The following is a 19,201-nucleotide window of genomic DNA, read 5'->3' on the forward strand; positions in this document are numbered from 1 at the left end:
TTCATAATGGGGGACAAAAATGTAAGAAGGCATAATAAAATTTCTAAATGGAAAAATTCAGACTTGATAACATCCTAATGTATTTGAAGCCATTTATCTGTTTGGTGTGAGTCTGCATATTTCTGGTTATTCTCGTGTAGTAAAGAAAAAGGTTTGCTTTTTGCCAAACACATACTAAACTTTATTAAAAGCACTTTGAATCAATTTACTCTGTATGAGTACTAATATTTCATATTTCCCGGAAGGACCAAAGGCATGTATACCAAGAAACCAACAGTATTTTAGTCTGCTGTCATCCAAATTTAAAAAACATGGCAGTTGTACGTCCAGAAATCCACACTGACTTATACATACATAAATAAAGCTGCTCCAGTCATGTCAGATATAGTTTGGATTTAAGTGAAAGAGTAGATCAGTCTCACTTTTTGTGATGTAATATTACTTTCTCTGGTGTGTTTACAGACATCCATTTTAATTTGTCTCTTTGACTTACGCCAAGCATAATCTTTTTCACCATCTGCATATAGTCTTCATATATATTTATGGTATTTCTGTCACTACAAATAGCAGTTGTGAATGTACTTACTAGCCCACAGTATAATTGGCTTTGACTAGGGTTGATTTCATAATTAGTCTCAGTGTTTATGTTAGAAATATTATGTCAATATTAAGTAAAGTTTCTCATACATATTTGGTCGCTGAAGCGTACAACTTCTTTGTGGGTAGGTGGCTTTAATACATCTCAAATATTGCTTATATGGTGACACTCAACATAACCATTATCCCAAGAAAAATAGGTTTGTCCCTAGCTGTAGAGTGGATGGGATCAGCAATTACCTGTCTCATACTCTTTCTATTTCATACTGAGCAACAAGGGGAAAAAAATCAATAGATCTGTACAGATTTTGCACACTTGAAAAAATGCAGTGGCAGAAAAAGTTGAATCTCCCTGCATGTACAAATTATGTTCAGCACTAGTTACCCTGAAATTCTGCAAAGAATTATTATGTGCTTTTCTGTATTTTTTCCTTCAGGATTTATTAAGGGAGGAACCCTAGAGCTGTGTGAACATTACAAAGATACAGCTGCCTCTGCTGTCCTTTGCAGCCCCTAAAGCTGGAATAGTTGGGAAAATCTTTCAGAGTAACTTCAGCTTCTTTAAATTCTTTATTTAAGCTGTTGCATTATTCAGAAAGAGAGTCTGGATTTTCCATACTGGTAGGGATCCAATAATCATTTTAAGAAGTCATCTTTACCATCAGAATCGTTTTCTCTTCTGTATATGTAACTGTTTCACTTTGCAATCCTTCTGGTGTCTTTTAGAAGATTTGGCAGGATGAAAAAATGCTCCTTTTATTTTTTTTGGGCACCAAGCACAGTCCTTACCTACTGTTCAGAGCTGAATTTCAAATTTGAGCATTTCAACAGAACAAAGTCAAAAGAAAGGGAAGTCTCTTAGTGCAGACTATTCTTCATATTCAGGTTCAAAGTTGAATGAACAAATAATATGCTTGTTCTGGTTATTTTGCATGTGGAAAGGTGACTGGACATGTAAAATAACCACAACTGGTGAATTAATTATTGATTACAGTGCAGCCTTCAACTAAATGCAAAATTAAACATTTATTCTGATCAATAAATGATGTGACAGTTGTGGCTATTCCCTACATCAAGTTGGATTTCCATATATCTGTGTCCCAAGTAGGTAGCCGGGGTTGAGAGCTGTGGGAGACATGCTGGTACCTGAGATAGGAGGACAATTTGCCTGGCTTGCTGTCCCTCCTTGCCTTCACAAGTGTTTCACCCTGGATCCTTTCCAGGGCAGTTTCCCACCACTGGGCTTAGAGGGAAGCCAGGGGAGCTCAGGGGAGCAGATGGGCCAGGGGTGCCCAAAGGGAACCCCTGGAAGGTAAGCGCATCCTTCCTGCAGCATGGACAGGGGTTTTCAAGGTGTTTCCTCATTTCCTCCTGCCTTTGGGGAAGCTAAATTTCTTTAGAAAGTCTAAATGGCAGACAGGGTAAAGAGCTGGTTTTAAGTTTTCATTTCCGCCCTCACCTTCCTCATCTAATTCACTCCCTTTGAAGAAAATTTGTCATTTTTGTTTTGTGTTTCTTATGGCCCTCCTTGAGTGTTTCATTCGCTGTACCTTTCCATTTGATCAGGGTAGAGTTAAGAGGCAATACTCTTAGCCAGAGAGAATTGAAGAGAGGCAGAGAAATTACAACTGTTTTCCTCAAGAAACAAAATAAAGTGTGGGAACTTGCTTCTCTTGTTCAGTGCCACAATCAAACACACTGCCCATGAATTTACAGTTGACTATTGTGTTCACACTGTCTACTACTTGAGGTATGGAACACAAGAGCAGAAAGCTTTACAAAAGTGGGCTTTGGATCAGGTTTTAGTTACAACAAAGTAAAACTAGTTTTTGAAAAGTGTAATTTTTTCGTACAGTGTGCGGCATACCTGCACGGCCTCAACGGGGATAAAGAATTAAAGTTTTCTGATGAATAGTCAACTGCTTTTGAATTCTATTATGAAGATGATTTATAGGGTTCTAAGTGTTTTGCACCTGCCTCCAGGTATGAAATACATATGATTTATGTATCTGGAAGGGGAAAAAAAACAGGAAAGAGAAGGCAACTGTCTGATCCTTCCCTACCATGACAGCATATCATTCTGAGAGGAGAAGTAACTGTTTGAGGTTAATTTAGATCACATCAATCTGTATTACTTGACCTTTTCAGAATAAACAGAACCAAAAAGTGACTACACAAAAAAGTCAATTTTAAAGCCAATTACACTAATAGTATTTGATGTGTAAATGGGTGGTTATTATTAAAAAAAAAAAAAAATGCTGCAATAAAGCTGAGGGGCATTTAAAGACAGGAGATGTCTAATTGTAGCATATCCAGTAATGAAATCACAGTCAGCCTACTAGCTGATTAAGGTTAATTTGAATCACATCAATGTGGATTAACTTGGCCTTTGCAGAATGAACAACACCTTTGTGCCAACATGATCAATTAGTCCCCTTAACTTCATATGTCTGCTTGGAAAGGTTAGATTTATTACTTATCAAGATAACCACTTGGAGATTAAAATCTCAGGCTTGTGCGCATTTTTTCCCCCATCGTACCTCAAGGAATGAAAAGAAAAGAAAATATGAAAATTTTTAAATCTCAGTGCAGTTTGATATTTTATCTAATAAGCTTGAAAAATCATGTTTATCCTAACATTAGGTAAAAGGTTGGAGACTGGACCCACAGAATTGTCTAGAAAACTCTGACTGTGCTCACACTCCTGTACCACTCTTGCAGCTACCTATCCCAAAGGCATTGCTGCTGCCAATTCTTTTTGGAAACATTCATCCCGTGTCAAATCTGTGGTTTGCCTTTACTCTTCTCCATTTTCCCCCCATCCAATGCATGGGGATAAAAAGAGGGGATATTGTGTTCACATATGAATGCTGGTAAAGACCTCAGAACAATCGCAGTGGCAACCCCACTTATCTGCCATCAACTACAGCCATTGCTGTGGTGATGTTTCCCACAAAGAAACTGGACGACCAAATTGTTTCATATCTCCCCCTGTCAATTCCCCATCCGTAGAACAGGCTGTTGTGTCTTACTATGTTTAATGAAATTATTGGAGAAAAGGTGCTGAGTATTTTAAAGGGGATGTTTCCATCTCAGATTGTGGAACTAAGGCATATCAATGTTCTCTATATTGATACTCCCTTTTGACCTGCTAATAATAAATGTTCCAAGAATCCTGAGATCACAGGACACAGACTTGCTGACAGACACTCCTTGCCCCATATATACCAATTAAAGACTCTATAAATTTGATGGACTCCAAGGAGAGTCAGTACTTACAGGGATGAGAGATTCAGCAAATACACCTGAGACCTGACAGCATATGGTGGATTGAAGGTCCGGCAAAAAATACTGTGTTTCTATTTGTGAAAGACAGCTTAGCATTGGTGCAGTAGTCTAAACAGAGCTGCACCTGTTTTTAAGCCATGTACTATCTGTACACACCGTAACACTTCTGCTGTTCGGCTTCCACAGAGCCAAAAAGATGATGGTGGAAGACCTGAGCAGCTCTGGAAGGGGCAGAAAATCAGCCACGGCCTGCTAATGCAGGTCAGTGAACTTCAGTTTTTCATAGGAAAAATAAGTTTGTTATGACAAAAGGGGAAAATAAAATTTTGTAAAAGTTTTTGGAAACATTACCATTGATGAGCAAATCTTCTAAGGGAAGGTAATGGGAAGCTGAGGCCTGGGATACAAATATGGAAAATTGCACAATCCAGCTTAAAGCTTGGAGAAACAAGGTATACAGAAGAAAGTGATAGCTGCAGCTAAATTAGGCTAATTTATTTGGATGTGAGGTCACATAGGGGGATATCCCTTTCAAAGGAAGACCTGTGAAGTGGTACTCTAGTCACCTGTATTCCTTGCACAGTAGAAAGTGTGGGATGGTAAATAAGGCAGGAGATGGCATTTCCCTTCCTATTCATGCGAACCATCAGTCTTGTGCCTTCTCCCACCCATTTCCAATCACGGAATAATCCTCTTGTGATTAAAACCACCACTTACATGGAAATAAGACATGACTGATTTTATTTACTCTGATTTGTTGTGAATGGTTTTTTACCTATTTTTAAATTCCTTCTGTTATTGCAGTTGTATCTAGTTGTATTCCAATATAAAGCTGGAATTCTGATCTGCTGGAGAGATGTTTGCATTTAGTCCAAGGAAATTGTTCACTACTCTGTGGATGTTTGCTCTTTACCCTGTCTCCCTTCCCAGCAATCTGTTCTGCTTCCCTCAGCTGGAAATCAGGCAGTATGGGTGCCACTTGTGCCACCAGCTCTCCTTCTGTCCAGCTGCAAGTGCTTTGCAGACTAGCAGATGCTTGTGGGGACCGCCAGCAGGGAAGTAGCAGCAGTGGCAGCATTTCCCATGCACAGACACTCAGCACAGCCTTTGCAGAATATTTTGGAATACTGTCATCTGGACAGGATTGTCAGTCCACACTGTAACTGGAGCAATCAGAACTGGAGAGCTGATGTGTTAACTTAGTGACACTTACAGAAAAGGAAATCTACTGCTTTGCATTAAAGAGCAGTATGCTTCTTCAGAACGGATATAATGGAAGTCACTTCTAAAGTTATAGAACTTAAAGCTTGTGTTATCCATGGCCTAACACAGATTCAGGACATTATGCCTAGTAACTAATTTTGTGTGGCAGTGCAAGTGGCGCCAGCCACTTGTCTCCTGATGAGAATTTAGATGACCAGCTGTGGTGGTCAGCAACCCAAGTTTAGTATATCACTTTGCAGTTACGGTGAGAACCCATGAGTCCTTTGTTCTGATATTTGCATGTTTTCCCCTGATAGGTTAATGTTTTCCCCTCCCAGTTTTATGTGTGACGTTATATATATTCATTTCCTTTGTTTAATATGCATATGTTCTAGAAAGCTCTTGGTTCCTCGACGCCCCCATTGGATCCTTCCCCAGGTCTCTCCTATGTGTTGTTACCATTGGTTCCCTTACTGTTGACCCCACCCACTTGTACCTATCCCATTGGATGTGATCCCTTTCCCCGCCTTTCCATCCCTAGTATAAAGTCCCTGGACCCTCCTACCAATTCAGCTCTTTGTCCCTGTCAGTTCATGGGATTAGCCTTCTGCATGGAGCACGTACCAAGAGTCCCTTTTCTTTACTTCTTACCCTCTGTTATTGCATGCCCCCACAACAGTTCAAGGGGAAGCTCTTTTGGATGAGGAGCGTATCCTATCTGCCTGTGTATATTTGTGTGTGTGTGCCTGCTGTAGTGTGGACAGGTCCATGGCTAGACCTCCGGGCTTTCTCTTGGACTAGCACGCAGCACACTGTTAATTTTGTTTCTTGTTTTAATTTTTATGAATGCTGTTAAAATACATCATATGTTCTTACCTGAATTTTAGTGGCACCCCTTAGATGATGCACAAACTTCAGCATAAAGAGGGGCCTACAGAACAGTTCTGTTGGGTTTGTGTTGTAAAGAAGCCTTTGCTTTGTAAATTCTGCTTTTGGCCATGTTACTGTCTCAGGTATTGCAGTGATTTCCTGGAAACAGAAACAAGTTAATTCAACACAGTGTATAATTTGTTGATGATGTCTGACTTAATTCTTAAAGCAAACATTTTTGGATAAACTATTTTTTCTTCTTTTTTTTGCGTAGTTCAGTTTGCTGTTATTATCATCTGTTTTCTAGCAGTCCAAAAAGGTGTGTTTTGTGTATAAGACATTTCAGATTGCTCTCCAGGCACAAGCATCTGGAGTCAACAAAGGACTAAAACCTTACTGCTGTCAAGTGGAAACCTGTGAAATTGGCCAAGTATTATTCACTCATGCTTGAGAGTACTTGAAATATGAACCTCACTAAAAAAATGGCTCTTTTCAAGCCTACCGGAAAGACAAGGTGAAAGAGCACAGGCCGGCCAGTGAGAAGAAAGGAAAAGACACTTAGGAGTTAACTCACAAAACAATGCAAAAAACCCTGAAGGAAGTTATTTGTAAATTGACTTCACACAGGTAATCAAAACATTTTTGTCTGCTTTTTAAGCTTAATATTTTTGTAGATTTATACTTATATAGTACATGTCATATGTAGTCCATGGTTACATATATTCATACGTAAAGGTGTAAAACATCGTTCATACTTGAAGGATATATTCTTTACATCAATTTTATGATATTTAGCAAAAAAATATTGCGTATTTAGTGATGGCTTTCAGAATAGTCTTTGACCTGTCTTTCTGCCCTTCCTATCATTTTTTCTTCTGTTAGAAATCTAAGTTGGCTTTCATCAAGGACCTAAAGCTGGTCCCCAAACATTGACAAAAGGGAGTTTAGTGTGGAACAACTCTGAGATCTCTAATTCTTTCTTTGTATGTTGTACTGCTTAGGCTGCACTATTAAATGAAGGAAGCAATGGCTGATAAATAAAATATCCTGAAGTCTTTTTAATTCTCTCGTATATCAGACTGCTACTTAGCAGAAGGAAACCCAAACAAAACAAATCAACCCCTACCAAAAAACCCAACAACAACAACAACAACAAAATCCTACAATTTGCTCTTCCAACTGATTCAGATTTTACAGTTTTAGACTTAAAATTGGAGGTTTTTATATAACTTTATTTTTTCTTTAGGAGTGAAACTTTTTACCATTTGTAAAAAGGCAAAGCAAATATTCAAAAGACTTAAGAGTTAGGACACCATGGCTAAACTCTGTGTCATTGCCAATAAAAGTTAGACAAGGCTGTTTAAGTCTGGTATAAAAGTTTAGGCAGAGACAAGAAGCAGAATGATGGGTTTCCATGGCAACCTGCATCTCCTGCCCCATCCCACATGTGCTCTGCTATGCTTAGTTGAGTCTGAGAGTTTTGGTGATTGGCTCCTTCCTTCAGATGCGTGTGTACAAGATAAGATGATTTGTCACACAGATGGGGAGAGCATACAAGAGGCATAGAATCACAAGATGAAGAATTGTGGCACCCTGATGAGGCTGCATGGATGATCTGGTACCCAACATTCCTCTGGAATATGGTGCTAGGATCCTTGCACCCATGGTATGAGCACTGTCCCAGCCACTCCTGCTCTCTTGCCCCCACTTTCACCATGTTGACTCCAACGAAGCTGCCAGGAGTTTCGGGCTATACATCATCCATCACTTCCTTGAGCTTTTGCCGTATTTTTCTAGGCTGATGTGGCTGCCTTTGACTTTATTTTCTGGGTAAAAGCATTTTTTTTGTTCATAGATTTGCACAATGTAACCCAATGTGTCCTTAAACTGAAGTCAAGGCTGAAGGCCCCCAGTGCTCCCATGGGGCAATGCCATGCTCCCCCCTTCTCTGTAGGAAAGCTGTCTTCAGGAACTTTGACTTACAGCCTTCATCTTCTACCATTCTCATTAAAATTAAGTGTTTCCAACCTTGCAGTTATCATAGCTGAGGCAGTGAATATACATATCGTAACATATTTCATGTATGTACGTATGTTTGTACATTGCTGAAGGGGCATAGGCAGATATTTTACTGTTGACATGAAATAATGCCTTAGGCTGTAGATAGGTTTTGCACTTTTGATTTTAGTAAAGTTAATAGCAAAGATAACTGCCCCACCAAATCTTTGTTCATATGAGTTTATAATCCTCAGTTAGATTTTTCCCCTTAGATTTTTCTGCCTGACAAATGGAGTAGTACCTCCACCAGCCACCATTTTCACACAATTTGGGCAACATTACTTATTATCCTCAGCGATGGTGTCTTTCAGTCACTCTGTACTCCTTGTGACCCACTGTCGCCTTCCTCTTCACTGGTTGAATCACAGTATACTGTGCTGATGGACTTGAGGAAAAGGGAAACATATCTGTATTTGCTTTTAAGTTTCACAGTTGTCTGAATACAGAAGAAGCTTGTGGCAATTTATGCCCTGCTGAAATACAGTTATCTTAACTGATATATAGGGATTACCATAATATTTCCTATTAAGTAAATGTGATTTTCCTCCCATTTCCATAGATAAAAAATGGTAATGCATTATCGCCAGTGACATTGCAGGCACTGACTTTAGCTATGAAAATAAAAATCTAGCCGTATACATAAATAATGTTAAGATTGTTACTGTTGTATGATGCTCATAGAAGTATTCAGTCTTTGTGATCCAAGGTTATACTGAACGTACTGAACCTTCCAGAAATCTACTTTAAAGATGCTTGTAGTTGAAAATACCCTAACTAGCTCTTCCAGTTTCAAAAGTTAGTGGGCATTATCATTAGCAGTTCTGAGAAAGCCAACAACGCAATGAATCAAAACACAGACAGCAAATACTATACAGTGTCCCTCTAGCTTTTTAATTCATGCAGAGTGACAAATATACTACATTAAACTGGTGCTTAATCATTCCTTATTTTCCTGTATTCCTCACCACAAAACAAAATTCATTACATGATAAATTTGTTACCACTCTTCTGGCTGGTTGCTGGAAAATTCTTTCTACAGTACAAAAACAACATCAGGGACATTATTTAATTACAGTGTTTTTCAACAGAAAAAACCGTGATTCTTTTTCTTTTCAAATTGTCACCTAATAATAGTTTGTCCCTGCAACTATGCTACAGTTTCACTTCAGCTCTCCTGTTCCATTCCCTTTATTTGTGCTAGTAAAGCTATCTCATCCCATCTCTTCAGCTGAATTATACTTTGCTGCTCTGTTTATGGGAGGATGAAGATTATAGCAAACTGACCTGATTTCTGAATTTTTGTCAAATTATGTAAATGTCTGCATGTTGAACCTCTTCCATTTCTCCTAGAATAAAGAAATGCCAAAATTCAGAAAGGAAGAGAAAGTATTTTTTCTGCCTGAAATTATGTTTTATTTTTTTATACGCCTGTGCATTCAGAGTTTGAGTCAATAAAAGAAAAGGCATTAGGACAATGAAGGAGTTTTTGCATTTTATTACAATGGTTTTCCAAAATAAATTTCATAGTACAGTGGCTGTTACCTGCTGGTACTATTAGGAGTAAATTGCACAAAGGGACAGATCTGACTGTATATGACTGGCATAGGAAAATATCCTACACTCTCCTGTCTGTTTTCCTTGTAGATTGTACAGCTTTTTGAAGTAGTAAACTGCTCCTCCAAAGAGTGTTTTTTTGGTGCTTCATGTCCCTTTCAAAGCAATCTGGCTGCATCAAAGCCTCACTGTGCTCTGGTGAGGCATTTGCCCATGCAAGCCTTCCTAGAATGATACATTGGCACAGAGATTTCTTGGTGATAAAACAGAAACTTTCTTCTTCAGACAAAGTATTAATTTTAGGCTAAAACGCTACTTGATCATGGTCAGCAAGGAAATAATGTGGTTTTGTGGTGCATAGAAATAAGCAGCCACCTCTGGAGCTTGGATCTGAGAGGACTTACTGAAGCTAGGTGAATAGTTTGAAATTGAACTGCAGCCAATGGAAATTGAACAGTAATTTTGTGATGATAGACTTTCCCCTCATATATGTGTATGCTGGGTAGCTTTTATTGCATTCGATTTTACAGTATTACCTGCTGCATTGTGTCAAAATGATGTTATACGTTGAATGAAGATAGGGAGTGCCAAGAACAGAAAGAAAGGAAAGAAAATCCTATTTTACAAATGCAATTTCTGCTTCTTCAGAGCAAATTGGAGCATGAGGGCTCAGTCTGATAAGAAATAACATATTTAAAGTACAGAAGTGGACATTAAGTAACTAGAGAATTGCATGACTCCACTTTAGTGTCAGAGTAGAAGTGCAATAGATGGATTCAGGAATCCCCCAGCCAAACATTCCTTCTCTATTTATTTGCCAAAGTGATACGAAGTTATCATTGTCCTACTGCTTATTCCTGTCTCTGCTTATCAAAAGTGGTTTAACATGGCTGTGAAAAGGAACCTTGTATTTGAGAAAGGTATGACCCAGTACTACCTGAGAATACTTAAGTAACTGTTGAAGCTTAAATACTTCATCACATTTCAAAAAATGCTATTAAAACGTGTTTTGTGATGAAATAGACTGCTTGTGTCCAGTTGTATAACCTATGTAATTTCATTACTTTATCTCAGAAGTTATGCTTCTTTTATTCCTTTATCAACAGCCTAGCTACTCTGAATTTTCAAATGTCGATGATGGTCCCTTCTGGAGAAAAGCAGAGAGTTCAGATTAAATTACATGAAAACACACTTTTACTCCTGATTTTATTTTCTTATGTCCATTTGCTTGTTTGTTCACTTGCCTTTTGTGTTCATTTGTAATAGAATAGTGATGTAATCACATACGGTTTAAAAGGCACATCATACAGCTTCATGACCCTGTTTTAAAAATGTTTCTTCAAAGTCTTTGAGTTTCATTATTGGTTTTTTACTTTCCTGTACAAAAGTAAGCAAGGGGGGGCAGTTCCAATCAAAGTCAAAAGCCTTCAGGTTTGTGTAGAAGGAAACTGAGTAAAAGAAAAACTAAAAGAACCACTCAGGAGTGCTCACATTGCCTCCCTCAGCTCCTTCCCAACTTCTTTTCCAAATGAGATGTAACAAGAGATCAATTCCTTCCTAATAAAACATTTATAGAAGCAGGTTTTTCATGGTTTTTTAAATTTTATTGACCCTCCTTGACCCCTCCAATAAATAAACCAATTGACCCTTCCAATACATAAACCAGAGGTAGATTAAGAAATAAAACAAACATTTTTCCATTATATTTTTATGGAAATGAAATATTTATGATGAATGTGAGCAGCACTTATATGGTGAAAATTTTCCAGTCTTTTTATCACATATTAACCTACACATATATTTAATCAAACCACAAGTAATATCTAGTGAATTAATTAGCAAAAATATCCTAATTTAAAAGAGCTGAATACAACCCTAAACAAAAAACTCTGATTGAAAATAAATCATGTATTGTCACCTGTAAGAATGCTTAATGAATGTGTAAGCATACTCTGTGTATATTGAACGCATAAGAATATTTTGTCGGGTTTGTCCAAGCCAGGTGTAGTTGCATTTAAGAAAATAAATCTTGTTTCATTAAACAAATCCTCGAATATGTGGCAATAACAAATTGTAAAATCTAGAGCTAAAACATAAATAGAGGAGATTACTAATGAAGAAGAAATTTAATGAACTAGGTTTTCTTCCTGATTGCTGAGGAATTTTTTTTTTGTATGTGTGATGGAGGGATTCAGGTGAGCTGAAGAGCGATTGTCCACCTGGATGATCCCCGTTCTTGCAGGTGGGCCAAATGAAGGAACTATGGGCTGGGAAGTTGAGGTGAGGTTTCAGCAAAAAGTGATGTAAGTCTGTAATACTGTGAAAGTTTCTGGAAAAGATTACCTGGATGACTTTGAGAGCTGTAGGAAGTTGTCATTGGTGCTTTGGAGCTTATAGAACTGCTGCTGATGGGATATGAGGTATGAAGGCATAAAAGTAGGTAGTGGAACTCACATTCATCCAGCTTATTTTATGGGAAATTAGCACTGGATGTTCTTGTTGTTCAATTTTATTGAAAATAACTGCATTGACTAATGTACTAATGCACATTAATTTATTCAAAACATATCTTATTAGAAAAACAAATAAGCCCATGGATACCCATAGACAATTTAGTTATCATAAAACACTTGACGCTACCAGTCAGATTTCTGTTTACTGGCACCTGTTTGCAGGAGATGGGGGCTTTCAGCAGTGGTTCATGGATGATGGTAGGGAGCACCTGGCAATTCCGGAGGGGTTTTCTGTCAGAGGAAAGAAAGGCAGAAAGAATATTGCAAAAAAGAAGAAGGAGGCAATGAGATAAAGGATTTTGTGGTGTGGGATGTTTTTATTGTTTTTAGCAGGCTCTCTCTAAAGTGAAGTACAGGGAAAATGAAAAAGTAAATGGAACTGATCTGTGATGGAGGCCTTGAGGCATTTTGTTCTGATTAGGAGTTAAAATCCCAAGGTGATGAAATTGTTAGAGGGAGAGTGATGTGAAGGGTTGGTGCCCTTAGTGAGAAAGCAGCCCTTAGTGCTGTGTGTGGGGGTGTGACTGAGTGGAAGGCCTTAGATAAATTTGGTAGATGCATGTTTTAACTCAGTTTTGAAATACCATTTCTTTTGAATTATATAAAATTGTCATCATAGCTCCTAAGAGCAGCAAAGGAGATCCTTAGTGTGGGGCTGGCTGTTGCAGCTCACTGGATTTGATTAAATGTGACTTCTAGTGTAAGAAGCCACAACGAGGAACTGTTCTTATCTGACTGTAGGTATTTTCAGTAATTTTTAGTGCTGATGCTATTCAGGATTTTCATTCAGTGATATAATTGCTGCAAGCATTTGCAAAGGGAGCTGAGGTGATGTAGGCAATGATAATCTAAATTAATTAGATGGGATTTCTTAGATGAGCTTATTGGAAAATCTCTTTAAATGCTGCTGAATGTTAAGCTTTATGTGTAGGAATACAGAAAGTAGCTTGTGTTTGTGAGGGAGAGCTGCCTGGTCTGAAATAAAGAGTCTTTCAAGAAAACTTGTTGGAAATCCCAGAAAAATTATAGAAATTTTGAGCATCTGATGTGATGCTTTAAACAAAGCAGTGTTTATATGTGATTACTGAAAATTGGGGAAATGAAGCAGGAGTTAAAATCATGAAATTTGTTGTGAAATCACTGTCAGTTGTTATGCTGATTTAATGCTAAAGATAAACTGGAGGATAAGGAAGAACTCAATCTGGAATTGCAAGGATACTTTGTGAACTAGAATAAAAATGTAACAGCAACAATGACTAGTTTTTCAAGTGTAACTAATGCTTAATTCAGTAATAGTTTGATACTACTTATTTTGCATCATGCTACCAGGTTTTGAATTTTTGGTTTGGGCTTTTTGGATCCCCTAAAAGTGTGTGCACTTTGGATGGTACTTTTTTTTTGCATTTATACTATGTGCATATATGTACTCTTAGTTTACAAATATACTGTCTGATGTGCACCTATCACTGCAGTATGTGAGATTAGAACCTGGTGCCATTCAAGTATGGAGTAGCACTGAAGAGAACAGCAGTTTGTATGGAAGATAGTTCCATGTCTTTAGAACTTTTTGTAATTATTAAGCTCATTTTGGAGAAGGAGACTCACTTCAAACCATCTTAGCCAGCTTGATATACAGACCTCTGAATTCCAGATTATAGCCAGTTTAATGCAGACACATAGAAGGATGTAGCCTGGAATTAAGTTTTAGCACAGTCTGGAATGTACTCCCTCTAAACCCTGAGGAATACTACTTGCCTGAGAAGATGCAACATAAATTCAGTGAATGTTTGCCATTGTAGTCTTGCCAGAAATATGCAATATTCTTCTACAAAAATGAATGGGTTAGTCCATCCTATATCAGCAACGACATAATAGTTTTATTAAGGGCAAAAAATAAGAAGCTACATCAGGTAGAATTTCTCTGGCTATACAAAGAAATCAGTTATTATAAATTGAACCCAAATTAAAACTGCATCAAGTTCCACAGTGTAGCCAGCATGTTTTTAGTGTTTTAGCCAGGAAGTCTTGCAAGGTACCTGTGCTAATGGAGAGCAAACATTACAGTTTGGAAGAGTATAACTGGGCACTTCATCTTGCCTTATGTTGTGTATGCTTCCTAGATTCTGTTGTTTATGCTGAAAATGATTCTTGTTGTTTAAATTGCCTCTTTAAAGTATGGCTTTCTTTGCACTGGAAAAGCAAACATTTTGTGGCGCACTCAAGGGATATGTTTTAGTGTCACAAAAAGCTGTGGGGGGGTGTTTTTGGTACCTGCTTGAGAGCAGGTAGAACACAGATATGGATGTTTGATGGTCCATTTACTTTGTCTCAGCCTCCTCTTATGTAAGATAATTGTACACTGTCAGCCTTGCAACCTCTGATCCTGTTGACAAGGATAATCATGGAAGTGTGAAGGTGATCTCGAGCTTTCCCTTGAAAGCTGAGGGAAATGAGGAGCAGACCTGTAGCCCTGAGTGAAGGCCAGCATGGAATAATCTGGGGTACTGGCTGAGGATGTTTGCTAGGAAACATGACTGAATGTGTCCTTACCCCATTACAAAAGGGATGATTTCAAAATCTGTTATTTTATGTAAACCACACAACCCACAGTAGGAAATGTTATTGTAGTTCTTCACATCACATCTGTGCTTTCAACTTGAGGGGCCTTCTAGCATCCACCTCACAGCTTCAGTTTCCAGAAAAACATTTTCTGAAATATATTTATCAAATGCCTCTTTGGAGTTTAAAGCCTTTCTTTTTGTTCTTCGACTAGAATTGGAGAGGGGAAAAAAATACTAAGCAGGGCCACTCTCCAAAAGAATCCAATTGTGTAAAGCTCATAATTTTTTATCTTTTGCTAAAGGAAAGGGAGCATCATAAGAAGGGAGCATCACAGCTAAATAAGCTTTTGAATTGCTGTAGAAGAAAAGTACGATATTTATCTTACCTCCTCCCATGTGGCTACAAAGGTAGAAGGGAAAGTCAGGATACAGTGTGCATCAAGATCATGGTTTTGTTAATTATCAGAAATCAGTTTGCCAGCAGAATCTAGCTTCTGAGTGTTCTTGGATTAAAAGAAGGGAATACTATATATGAAAGCTTTTAATATGAATTTTCGCAGTAACAGCATTTATGATGGACATACCTTGCACATCTGTAAGCTTCCTGACAGTAAAAATATTTTAATTGCTGATTAACCATTTTGCTACAAAAGCAGAAGCCAATCTATTTATTGAGGAAATTCAAACTTATGATTTCAATGTGTCTTAGAAGTTCTCTTGTACATATGCAGTAAGCCATTTTGGTGTGCTTTGAAAATCAGGACCTTAAAATATATGGCTTCCACTACTTTAGTTTAGTGGTCTGTCAGCTGAATAGGCAGATCCAGTACAAGGTCAGACATGTCTTTATTCTTCAAAGGACATAATCAAAAAAGTGAATATATTTAGTTATTAGCTAGGAGGTACAAAACACAGGAGGAAAGAAGTGGTACTTCTTTTCTATCTTAAAATAGATAACTGAAATTTTGGCTGTGTCTAAAAAATCTGCATCGTTATTGAGGAATATACCTGATTTATGCTTTTATTTATTTTTATGCTTATTTTTCTCTAATGAACACAGCTGTCCAAAATCATAATTAGATTAGTCTTTAAATTCCCCAAGTTTAAAAAATGTATATGTATTACCTTTGATGCCTTGTAGCATGTGAGGAAAAAGTTGAGTCCGAACTGAATAACGAACAGTTTGAGCCTGTGAGACCACAATGATTTTGTGTTTGTTTTTCATCATAGAGGAACCTATTAATAGGAGTTCCATAGGTACAATTCTCTTGTCTTTAAAAATTATCAGTTATTTTAGACAAGTAGATTTTATATGTGCACCACGAAATTTCTGGCCTTTGCTGTCCTGTAAGTTCATAAACTACTTAGTTGTCTAGTAAGTTCACTACCTAGTAGTTGTTAAAGCTGTTAAAGATTATTACACACATAGATGATATTTATCATTTTTAATCCACAGATGTGTTCTGTCACTTATGTGTGAACAGCAATATGATAACAATGGTATAGGAACTGGGGCAATTCTTGCTGTTTGTTTTTTTTTCAGAAGGGAATTTGGCTATGTATCACGAGTGGCATCCTTGAGATCAATTTTGTATTAGGAGATACTATCAAGTACACTGCCCACTTTGCTCCTCCCAGCACTAAAATTGATACTAGTGAAGAGGTAAAAATCAGGCTCCTACAGTTCTGACATTTTCTGGAGGCAGAGTACCTGTTAACATCAAAATTATTTGGGTCACTTCTTCAGCTAAAATAACTATTTCTTAGAGATTCTCAAACAATTGTTCTGAAGAACAGCTGCCCTGAGTATGGGTGATGTTGGAAATATGGATTATGAATGACTTCAGTTACATGGCCAAATTTCTTACCCAGGCATGAAAAAAATGAAATGCTTATTTCTTATCCCCCCTCATCTTTCTAGCTTATTTCTGCTATTAAAACTTTAATTTACCCTTTGCAGTAAATTATTTACTTTTAGCCAGTTTGTATGTTACTTTAAAGATCCTAAAGTGTTATTTTGCAAAATTGTAAAGGAGGAGAAATCTCATGTGTTGTTTTATTTTAGCTGGAATTTTGTATGTTGTTCATCTAGTCCAAATATATAGCTGACTAAATTGAAGGTATTTTTAAACAATTAATCAAGTTTGAGTCAAATCAGATTAGATCCTTGGAGGAAAAGAAGAACTAATATATGCCAGCTTGTGTCAGAACCACAAGTTTTCATCCTGAAGGACTGACATTTAACATCCAGAGCATTGTACCTTAGAAAATGTCATGATGCCAAGGCTTTTTCTTGGCCTAATCCTCTTTGGACTAAGGGAGTAGCAATGCTCTTTGTGTCTAGGGAGGAAGTAATGCTTTCTTTCAGACACCACAAGATGGTTTTTGCAATTATAATCTTGGTAAACAGTAAGATCCAGTTGTGTGGTGGCCCTTTGGGGTTTTGGGTTAGTCCAGTTTTAGGATCTCTAAAGAGTTTCTGGACTTAGGCTAAGGAGTAGGGCCTGATCAGGAATCCTGAAACAGTAGTGGATGAGTGTGGGGTGTGGGTTGTAAATAGTTACAAGAAGGATCTTTCCATGTTGAGGATAAACCACTTCATGATTAGCAACACAAACAAACCGTAGCAAGTGGAATGGAAAGAAAAAAGAAGTGAAGAATTTTCCATGTTTGTGTGTTTTCTCTTCTATTCTTTTCTTTAAAATTAGTACTTGTGTGTGTTTGAGCAAAGGTCTTGGAGTTGCAGTCAAGTCACCTTCAGTTTCTGGTGAAATATTAGTATAATTTAGGCACTAAGGAGGTAAATGTGGAGTTTCTGAGATTAAACTATGCCAGGTACATCTAATTTCTTCCTGTGTTGGAGTAATGAGCCCTGCAGATCAAAGAGAAGCTGTAAAGTTTAGAGTACTTGATGCGATACTCTCATGAGCTTATTAGGGAAGCTATGTATAGGTAAGTTCAAGAGTAATTAGGAGAAGCACAGTCTGAGAGTATTTATCTGTCAAATTCAAAGGTACATAGGGTGTGATTTTCATGGGAATTTCCTAGATTCAATTCTGTTCAATATCTTTCATTAATAACTTGTAAGCTTGGTGATTTTTCTATTCTACTGAAGTGCCAGGTACTGCTGTTGTAGGACGAATGTCGGGTACAGATAGAATAGCTGAAGTGCTGAAGTGTCCTGAAAAGAATATTATGTGAGCTGACAACAATTTAAGTATAAGGTAGTTCCAGCTGAGTTTCTACTGATCAAATGGAAGTGTGAATAGCTAGTGAGGTAGAGCTGCAGGGAAGAGCAATAGGCTGCAGGCTGAGCATAAGAGTTGCCTTGACAAATGTCTTCGTAAAATGCAAACCTCTGACTGGAAGCAGTGAACAGGATGCCATCCATCTCTCAAGTAATCCTTCTTGTCTGTTCATACCTTTTATGCAGCAGTGTATTCAGGCTTGGACAGCACACTTTCATTTAATTCAGTCTATTTAAACTGTTTTCCTTATCCTTCTTTCTCCTTTTCCTCTCTTTCCTTATACTTACTGTATACAAAATCTGTGGGTCTGCTGAGTCTAGAGAAAGTGAGCCTTGGGTGACACAAAGTAATCAGAAATACTCTTCTCTCTTGCAGAACTTTGCATTAGAAGGGCTAATATATAGAAGGTAGGTTTTGTGAAGTCTTTTTATTAAATGTATGGCAAAGCACTCCTTTAAAAGATCATTGAATGCATTTGTTCAAAACCTTTGATAAGAAAAAACAGGCAATAGCTTTGAGATTTGGTTCCTCTTTTTTCCTGAAAGAGCTTCTATTCCCTGTGTCTCCTTTTCCTGTAATTAAATGACATACAAATTTGAGTCTTCATTTAGCTGCTGTCATTAAAATCTTTGAGACAATTCCTCTGGAATGTGGTTCCTGTTGAGATGTTTACATACTTTATACAGTAACTGAAGCATGCAAGCCTGTTTAACTATGCTAGGTCAAAGGTGGTACAGCTTCTAGTTATGCAGCTTTTTAGCAAGTCTTGGAACAATTTTATCTAGCAATCAATATATCCTGTACTAGATCAAATGCCAAATAAATTTACAGCTGCTCTTTTTTAAGCAACTCTCTTGAACATAGAAATTCTTTCAAAGTAAGTGGTCTGTATGTCTGTGGCACTTTATACTAATAAAGTGTCTAATGTCTATATCACATCTAATGTCAAGTTTCCGGAAGGCTTTTGCATTACTCACAATGTGACTGGACTCTGGGATTAACTTTCTTAAAAATAAAAAAAAAAAAAAAAAAAAAAAAGAACAAAATAGAAAAAGTAAAAAAATTCCTGTAAACTGTGATGGAGTAATAATATAAAGTTGATAGTTGGGAATTCCATTCACTTTTGGAGAATGTATGGAGAAGGGGGATTGCTAGAAATGATGAAAATGAAGAAATAATAAATGAGAGATGATGAAGAAAAAAGTGTAAAGGAGAAATTTTCTTTTTGGATTTACAGGTCTGCTTTCTTTGATCTTGTTTTAGTATCTGTGTCTTCCCTGCTAAATTTATGTGACAGATCTGGATTACA

Source organism: Corvus cornix, chromosome 4 (genome assembly GCF_000738735.6).
Source record: "Corvus cornix cornix isolate S_Up_H32 chromosome 4, ASM73873v5, whole genome shotgun sequence".
NCBI classification, from domain to species: Eukaryota; Metazoa; Chordata; class Aves; order Passeriformes; family Corvidae; genus Corvus; species Corvus cornix.